The sequence below is a fragment of the Lutra lutra genome, chromosome 13 (genome assembly GCF_902655055.1).
Source record: "Lutra lutra chromosome 13, mLutLut1.2, whole genome shotgun sequence".
Lineage (NCBI taxonomy): Eukaryota > Metazoa > Chordata > Mammalia > Carnivora > Mustelidae > Lutra > Lutra lutra.
The window spans coordinates 8,035,648-8,045,180 of record NC_062290.1 but is presented as its reverse complement, the minus strand read 5'-3'; positions in this window follow the sequence as shown (position 1 = coordinate 8,045,180).

Here is a 9,533-nt window from a genome sequence, read left to right as displayed (position 1 = left end):
CAGGGTCCTCAGGGGAGAGCCAGATACCAGTGAGCATCACCATGTCCCCGGAGGGAACCACGGGTACTTAATGGGCAAACGGCCCACGGACACTAAACAATGTACATGGCATAGAATAGCCCATAGCTGACTGGCCCACCCAATGGTGCCTGCATTACAAAACATGGAATACATTTAGGAAATGAGTGCATTCAAAATTCAAAGAAGAGGTTAAGGGTACAGAGGGAATTACTGACGATTGACGCTAGTTCCAAGGCCCCCAGGGGAAGTGTTGTAGAATTTGGGAAGGGTAACAGTTGGGTCAGAACAGGGCGTGTCGGAGTAAAAGTTCAGGCACTGATCCCGGACGCCCAGGCTTCACACAGTAACTCTCATAAACATGGATGAGGTGGCAGTGAGACTGTCTGGCTGTCTCAGGGCAGGTGGTAGTGGAGCTGTGGGTACAGAAGGTGGGGGGGCGGGCATGAAGTCCTGGATCCACCGCGGGCTCACACTGATGGGAGCATGGCGTGGGGGCAAGAGAGAATCTGATCTGGAGCCTCCAGTGCTTAGAATTCCCTCTTGGCCCTGGAGACTGGCGGAAGGCAGACCCTACATTCCAAACTCCTCTGGACTCCTGCCCTGTCTAAGCTCTGTGTCCTTGGGCCAGTTACTTAACCTTGCTGAGCCAGTTTCATAATCCATAAAGTGCCCAGGAATACCTACCTCACAGGGTTGTTGCAAGGCTTAAAATGAGACAATGTACATCTAGAAGATAGAGTCTAGCATGTGATGGGTGCTCACTGATATCAGGCCCATGGCCTGTGGCTCAGGTTACACATATCTGAGTTCAGATCCTGACTCTGCCTCTCACCAAGGGTATGACCTGGGGCTACTTAACCTGCCTGAGTCTGTCTTTCTTTCTTTTTAAGATTTTATTTATTTGACAGACAGAGATCACAAGTAGGCAGAGAGGCAGGCAGAGAGGGAGGGGGGGAAGCAGGCTCCCTGTTGAGCAGAGAGCCTGATGCAGGGATCGATCCAAGGACCCTGAGATCATGACCTGAGCCGAAGGCAGAGGCTTTAACCCACTGAGCCACCCAGGCACCCTTGAGCCTCACTTTCTTGCCTGTAAGATCAGGAGAGTGATACCAGGTACGCTGGTCTCCTGTAAGGAATACATGGAAGGATGATAGAAAGAGCTGGAAGGCCTTGACTTCTCCTTGCTAGAAGAGACCCCAAAGCACAAGAAAGCAATTTCCTTCTTTTCACCCCTATTTCTCAAGTGAGTCCCCAGGCCTCTGTGTTCTGGGCTCCCCTGTCCCAGGGAGAATTAGGAACTTCTTAAGCTGTTTTTGGTGCTTCTACCCGGGCCTTTGTGTGGGAGGCTCAGCGCACGAAGGGTTAAGGTGGGATCATACTAAACTGGAGGGCAGCAGAGCCTGGAGTCAGCGGTTGACACTGCATTATCAGGAGCCCAAACCCAGGACAAGGGAGGGGAGTTTTCTGGGATGAGGGACAGAAGCAGCCTGGGTCTGCAAGGAGAGGACAGAGGCCCAGATGGCTCCTAAGGCAGACATGGAGAGGTATGGGACTACTCCTGGGATAGAGTCTTCAATCTTTATTTTGCCCCCAGCCCCGCCACACTGGTGGCCGTTTCCGTAGCCTGGAAGTCAAGGGCACCCTGTCATGGGTAGAGCAAGCATGCTGCCTATTTCTTTCCATCTTGTTCTTTGCTCAGAGCACAGCAGCCCTTCTGCTCCAGATGCCATTCGATAGTTAGGAGTCAAGGTCGCTCTGCCCACAGGTGGCCCTGGAGATCATTTACCGTTTCAGCATGGGGTGGGGCCACTGCCTTGCCAGACATCCTGGGTGGCTGCAATGAAGTCATCCTCCCTCTAGGGTGGCCTACTTTTCAGTTTGCCCTCAACCCAGCCTCCGAATTTCAAGCTCTTGCTTTCCACTCTTTTCTTGGTGCCTTAGAATCACTCATCCAGATAAAACTCACTGAGGATTAGTTTGTTCCCCCCTGTAAAATGGGAAGAATTCCTATGACATAGGATGGTTTTGACTCATACGGATAATACAAACTCTTGAGACAGATCCTAAATGAATGGCAGAGGTGGTTGTGGCGAGTAGAGCCAGTAGAACTGGTGGTAACAGTAACCACCATGACAACAGGTAAAGTGCCAGCCGGCCCAGATTTAACCAGTACCATGCTCCTTGGTATTCAGCTCCCTGCTCCCAGCTTCGCCAGAGAGTACCTTGGGTGACTTGTGTTAATGCCCTAACTCTCTGCCTTTGCTTCCCTATCTGTCAAATGCAGAGAGTTCCATTGATTTCAGAAAATGCCCTTGCAGTTATAATGGTCCCTAGAGAACATCTGGTCTCCTCTTTTCTCCTCGGGCCCCCCATATTACAGAGGCAAAATTTGAGGCCAAGGACACAGGCAGCCTGCCTCATTCATTAACCGAACACTCTTTCCAAACCCACATGAGCTTAGTCTATCTTTGCTCTGTTTTGTTTTCTGGTGTGGGCTGGGAGGGTAGGGGTTGGGGGACGAGCCAGCGATCTGGAAATGTAGCATTCTCTTTCCTTGAGAGGCTTTTGATTTATTAAGACAGCAAGATAAATCCATGCAAAAAGAAAAACAAAAATACAAAAAACTCCAAAAGCGAAGTTTAAAAATGAGATAAAGTATGAGAAGTTCTCTGAAAAAATGTAAGGTATTTGTATAGACAAATTGTGGTCATTTCCCTACAAGATGGTTCAGTGACCCCACTTCTGGCTCTTCACATCCTTGCATAGTCTCCTCCACATGGTACCAGGGCTCATCGGGGTGATGAACAGACTCTAGCAGGAGTAACGGTGGGCTGCACCAGACCTTAGGTAACGGAAGACCGCAGCTTCTGTCTTGGGATCTCTCTGAGCCACCTGCTCTCGAGGAAGCAAACTGCCATGTCGGGAGGACATTCAGGAAGTGGCCGAGAAGCCCATGTGGGTGACCCAATCAAAGCTAGAGAAGAACTGAGTCCTACTAATAATCCCACCCTTTTGACTGAGCAGATCCACCAGCCCTTGGTGCACGCCTAGGTGACAGCCTGACAGCAACGTTATGAGAGATCCTAAGCTAGAACCCTAATCTTGCCTGGATTCCTATTGCACAGGAACTATGAGATAATACATATGTGTTGTCTCAAGCTATTAAATTTGGGATAATTTGTTACGCAGCAATAGAATGCTAATACACGAGCACAGACCACCATCATTCTGCATCAAGTACCTACTGTGTGCCAGCCCTGTGCTCCCCAAAGAAAACATATCAAAGACTCAAGACAGAAGGTCCAGCTAGGAATTATTACAGCATTGGGCTGAGCCTGCCCTCGGACTGGTCCCTTGGGAAAGGGTGGGCCACACTGATGGAAAGAAAGCAGATTCCCCAAGAGAGCTTATCAAAGGAAAGCCATGGTTTCTTCCCCCAGATGAGATCACAAGGTTCCTATGTGTGCCTGTATATGAAAGAAAACGACACCTGAGGATCATGATGGGGTGGGGCTCCAAGACATGGCTGCCTTCTATATGGCCCTTAGAAGGAGGCAGATTCTAAAAAGTTCCCAAAAAGGCAGAAATAAAACAGCTCCTGTGGAGCAGAACTTTTAGCTGCTCCCATGGAAAAGTCTGGCTGCTTCTGTGAACTAGGTCTGAGCTCTACCTACATCCCTTAGGTCACTTGCCCATCCCCGAAATGGGAATAGAACCTTTTCTACCATCTCAAAAGGATGCAATGAAGGTGAGACAAGAAAATGCTTTGCCAACTATAGAACAGCAAGTATGATAATGACAACAGAGTGAGATCTTGTATATATAGATCCCAAAACAGGGCCTGGCTCACCATACTGAGTCAACAAACGGTAGGGTGCTTTCCTCTTAATAGGCTCACTTCCAGGAAAAATATCAAGTAAAATCATGGTGGAAGGTATTTTCTGTTTGTGCCTAAGTGTCACTTTCCTCCCAGGAAGCCATCAGTTCCCTGAAGCATCCCCACATGTCCTGTCCCTCCTCCACCCAGGACTCACCCAGTGAAAAGCAGAGGCCTCTCGGGACCTCTGCTGTGCTGAGAACAGGCAGGATTTGGATCCCAAAGCAGGGAGCCACAGGGCAGAGGAGGGCCGGACAATTTTGTCTCACTAGGATCTGAGGACGTTCAGACTGCCTAAAGGCATGGGATGGAGTGATAAGGACCAGTAAGACAGAATGGGTAGGAAAAGAAATACAAAGTCTTTTTTTTTTTTTTTAAATCCCTCTGTCTAGGGCCTGGGTACGGATTTCAACTTCCAACTCTAGGATCAACGGGGCAAGGCAATGCCCATCGGCACACAGCCCTGCTTGTCTTGCGAGAACACGAGTTGAGGTCTACTACAGGCTGAACTGTGTCCTCCCAAAAGGTGCTGAAGTCTTTACCCACAGAGTCTGTGAATGTGTGTGACAGAGGAAGTCTCCTGTTTGCATTAAAAGTCTTCCAAGGATGGAATGGTTGGGCGGAGGCCAAGTGTGCCATTTAGCACAAGACATCTCTGCAAGTCACAGAATTTGAGTTTTGTGTATCAGCTTCTTCCAACTTCCCTAGGGGTGAGCAGAGGATACAAGTCAGTAGGTACATTTCTACAGGGGCCAAGACACTGTGTTCCAGACACAGTTCTCTTTGGATAGGCCTGTCTAGCTCCAAAGCTCAAGTCTAGACTATCTGTCTTCAAGAAAAATGAATGGAATTTTTTTTTTTTGTCTAAATATGCCCAAGTATGTATATGGGGAGGGGAGTATTTTCTCGTGCTTGACCACTGGACAGTGGGTAGCTGATAATGACTACATTCTCTGCCAAGCTCTTGGTGTACAGAATTTTGCCTTGCAGATTCTAAATCCATACAATTTAAATCTGTCAGGAAAAATAGTGAAAAATTTTTTTAATGGGCAAAAAGGTGATGAAGTGTCCTTTTGAAAGAATGTTAGGTATTCAGAGGAACTTTCCAGGGTTATCTGATTCTGAAGAAGTCTGTCCCTTTTATGGACTGTTTTGCAAGTCTGTAGAGCTAGAAGCTAACTTCTGGAGGTCTAACAGGATGCAGATGCTTCTTGTTTACAGAAATGCAAAAAACTGGAGATGAAAATACAATGGATTGTTACCTTATGGGTACTCAACATTTGGATCTTCTTGTAGCATATTTTGGTAACATTTCATTCTATCGAGAAAAAGAATAAGCCTCTCTCCCCATTATTCCTTGAAGAAAAATAAAGATTTTTCCCTTCAAAGAAAAGGAACGGGGCCTTGAGATATACTGCTAGCTAAGGAAGGGAACCACAGTCACCGAGGAAGGATGGAGGTGAACCTTTGCTCAGAACAGGCGAGAACAGGGTGATCCTTCACCGGCAGCCTTTACCAGGAACACAGGAACACATAAAATTCTACACTGCCAGTATGAGACAGCAGAATGAAGCCATAAGGGAAACCTCTCTCTCTTGTTCTAAAATTACAAACAAATCCAAACTTTAGACCTAACATAGCTGGAGCACTAGTCATCATAATACAAAGTAGTCTTTTTTGGAAGAAGTTCTTCTTTGATAGGTGAAAGATTCAAAAATACCTGTATCAGGAATTTAGAGTCACTTTAAATTGATATTTTCTCATAAATTTGGAAGTCCTTTGATATAAAATGTACCCAAAGTATTAATTGACTAGTATCTTTTATAGCACATGACTCCTATAAAGCTAAAGAAAAGTACATTTTTCAAATTTTGAATTGATTTTCTATATTAGTTACGAGGTCTTGTATTTTATGGGCAATTCTTTGCTTTATTCAAGATCTTTTTCCTTTTGTAGAGTATTTTTAGGCTTCCCCTAATTTTTAAACAAAGTTTCCATAACTGCAGTGTTTTTTTTAAACAATTTCTCCATGGAAAAATATTTGTCAAGTCTCTACCAAAAACTATAAGAATAAATGAATTCATTGAAGTTGCAGGATACAAAATTAATATACAGAAATCTGTTGCATTCTATACACTAATAACAAACTAGCAAAAGGAGTAATTAAGAAAATAACCCCATTTACAACTGCATCAAAAAGAATCAAATATCAATGAATAAATTTAACCAAGGAGGTAAAAGATCTAAATTCTGAAAACTGTAAGACACTGAAGAAAATAACTGAAGACACCACAAATAAATTGAAAGATATTCCATGCTCACGGATTAGAAGGATTAATATTGTTAAAAGGTCCACGGTAATCTATAGATGCAATGCAATCCCTATGAAAATACCAACAGTATTGGGGCACCTGGGTGGCGCAGTCAGTTGACATTCAACTCTTGGTTTCGGCTCAGGCTACGATCTTGGGGTGGTGAGACTGAGCCCTGCGTTGGGCCCCATACTCGGCACACAGTCTGCTTGAGTTTCTCTCTCCCTCTCCCTCCACCCCACCCCGCCGTGCACTCTCTAAAATAAATATATAGAGGGGGGACAAAAACCATAGTATATTTCAGAAAACTAGAATGCTAAAATGTGTATGAAACCACAAAAGACCCCAAATAGCCAAAGCAATCTTGAAAAAGACCAAAGCTGGTGCTACCACATTCCATGAGTTCAAGGTATACTACTGAAGCTACAGTAAACCAAACAGGCACAAAAATAGATCAATGGGACAGAACAAGATCCCAGAAACGAACCCAAGGTATATGGTCCATTCCTCTACAATAGAGTGGGGGCTAACAGTCTCTGGACTAAATGCTGGACAGCTATGTTCACTGCACAAAAATGGAAACTGGCGGGTCCCATGGGAGTAACACAGGGAGGCATGGACAGGGGCCACACACGGTGCATTTGGGTCAGGTTGAGAAAGCCAAAGCTCATCATGGGGGACAGGGAAATCTGCTTGACTCTTACCCTCAAAGGAGGTATTTTTCTTATGCTACATGATAAAAACATTTTCCTTTTGACTTAGAGATGCTCTATTTAACAAGGCTGTCTACTACTCAAACACTGACAAGTGTACCTGAAAAGCCTTTGGTATTTTTGTCCCAAGATGTGCAGAAATCCACGTGACCCAAAGAACTGTCCCCTTGTGATCACGATATACGTCTAAATATGTCAGCACATATAATCTTGTGTATACCTATCCCATCATTATCACAAATATGAAAGCTGACACTGATTCCATAATTTCATAATTCCAACAAGTCTTTAATACCAAGCCTATATTAAAACTTCTCCCATTACCCCAATAATCTTTTTTATGGATTTTTTTTTTTTTTTTAAGTGCAAACCAGAAACCTTTCAAGTTTAACAACTACTTTGGTTGTTTGATCTCTTTTATCTCTGTCGGGTAGAGCATCCCCCCCCTTTTTTTTTTTGCAAAAACAAAACAAAAAACAAACAAACCCTCACATTTTGAATTTGTCTGATCACTTTCCTAGAAGATCATTTAACCTGCTCCTCTCTCCCATGTGTTGCTGGTAAGTTAGAAATTAAGTCTAGACCCTCAGTTCTATACAGTGGCTAAGTGAACACAATAATGAAAAAAAAAAAAAAGATACTGAGTCTAGAGATCAGCTTCAGATTAATCCATTTGGACATTCATTTTAAGTGCAGTGAGAATGCATCAGATCAGAAGGCACAGAGTGTCAGGGTGTCTTGTTACTAGTGATACTAAGTTTGACTACTTGGATAAGATGACAACTGCACAATCTGTCCTTCAAAGTTACCATTTTCCCTTAGAAACCTGTAAGAAATCTGAGCTCTAATTCTTTTGGCATCAAGAAAACCTCCTATTCCCTTAACACCTCTTGATGTTTAATATCTATTGATGATTTACCCCTGAATGAATTCTTACACTGGGGTTAGGCTTTGCTACTAATTATCAAAGCCAAGCTTTTAACATTAAAAGAATGCAAGAATAAAAAGAAGGGATGGAAGAATCGGCAACAAGTCTCTCTACCTATAAAAATGCTAGCCTCTTACATCTGACCACTGTGGCTTTCAAGATCTCATTTTGGAACACTAAGTCAAGAATTTTACTTTGTCATTAAAGGTCTCTAGCCTCCATCCTTGGTCACCAGTGGAAAGAAGACACAACCAAGAGGAAGAAAAGAAGGAAAAGAAATCAAGAAGGAGGGGCGCCTGGGTGGCTCAGTGGGTTAAATCCTCTGCCTTCTGCTCAGGTCATGATCTCAGGGTCTTGGGATCGAGCCCCGCATTGGGCTCTCTGCTCAGTGGGGAGCCTGCTTCTTCCTCTCTCTCTGCCTGCCTCTCTACCTACTTGTGATTTGTCAAATAAATAAATAAAATCTTAAAAAAAAAAAGAAAAAAGAAATCAAGAAGGAAAAATACATCAGGGAGTACTTCAAATTGAAGAACAGCCCTTTGTATGGTAGAAGTAGAAAGTAATTAATGGATACTAACACTACTAAGCAAATGTTTGAAGAGAAACCCAGTATTTACATAGTCTCAGCATGCACCACCGTTATCAAATTATTTATTAATTTAATATGAAAAAAGGAGCTTTGAAGTTGACAACAGACCCTCCTTAACCAATCGAAGGCAACACCAGCAGCAGGACAAACCGAAGGTGATGCCCCCGGGACACAGCCTCACTTCCCAGCTCATCTCACCCAAGATGCAAACTCCGGATTGCATTACACAAACCCAAGTGGAAAGGCATGCTGGAGTAGCTCTTCTGTGCTCTTTAAAAATGGAGGACAAAGAAATGCTGAAGGACGATTCCAGATTAAGGACACTAAAGAGGTACCACAACTAAATGCAGTCTGTGATCCTGGACTGGACCCTGAGCCGGGGAAAAAAAGAAAAAAAAAAAAAAAGGAGCCATCAAGATCATTACTGGAACAACTGACAAAATTGGAGTATGGGCTGTGGATCAGGAAACAGTTTTATAGCCATGCTAAGTTTTCTGGTTTTGAGAATCGTACTTTGTGTGTGAAAATGTCCTTGTCTAAGGAAAGACCCACCTACATAGTTAGGGACAAAGGGAGATCTAATTTACCCTCAAATAGTTCTAAAATATACATAATATGCACACACATCAATATAGTAAAAGAAAGAAAGAATGGAGCAAATATAAACAATTGGTGATTCTGGGTAAGGAATGGATGTAGGATTCTTACAACTTTGCTGTGGGTTTTCAAATTTTATTCTCTTCACCAAAATAAAGCAACTCTTGTTTCTCTCACTTTCCTTGCTTTCTGCTTTAAAGTTCCCGTGGGGGAGAGAGAACTGGACCAGAGACAGGAAACCCGGTTATAATCATCACATTCAACCAGACCTTGTGGGGGGATACCTTGGTCTAGACCCTCTCTCTCTCTAGGTTTTTTTTTTTTTTTAAACATTTATTTATTTGAGAGAAGAGAGAGACAGTGAGAGAGAGCATGAGCGAGGAGAAGGTCAGAGGGAGAAGCAGACTCCCTGTGGAGCTGGGAGCCTGATGCGGGACTCGATCCCGGGACTCCAGGATCATGACCTGAGCTGAAGGCAGTCGCTTAACCAACTGAG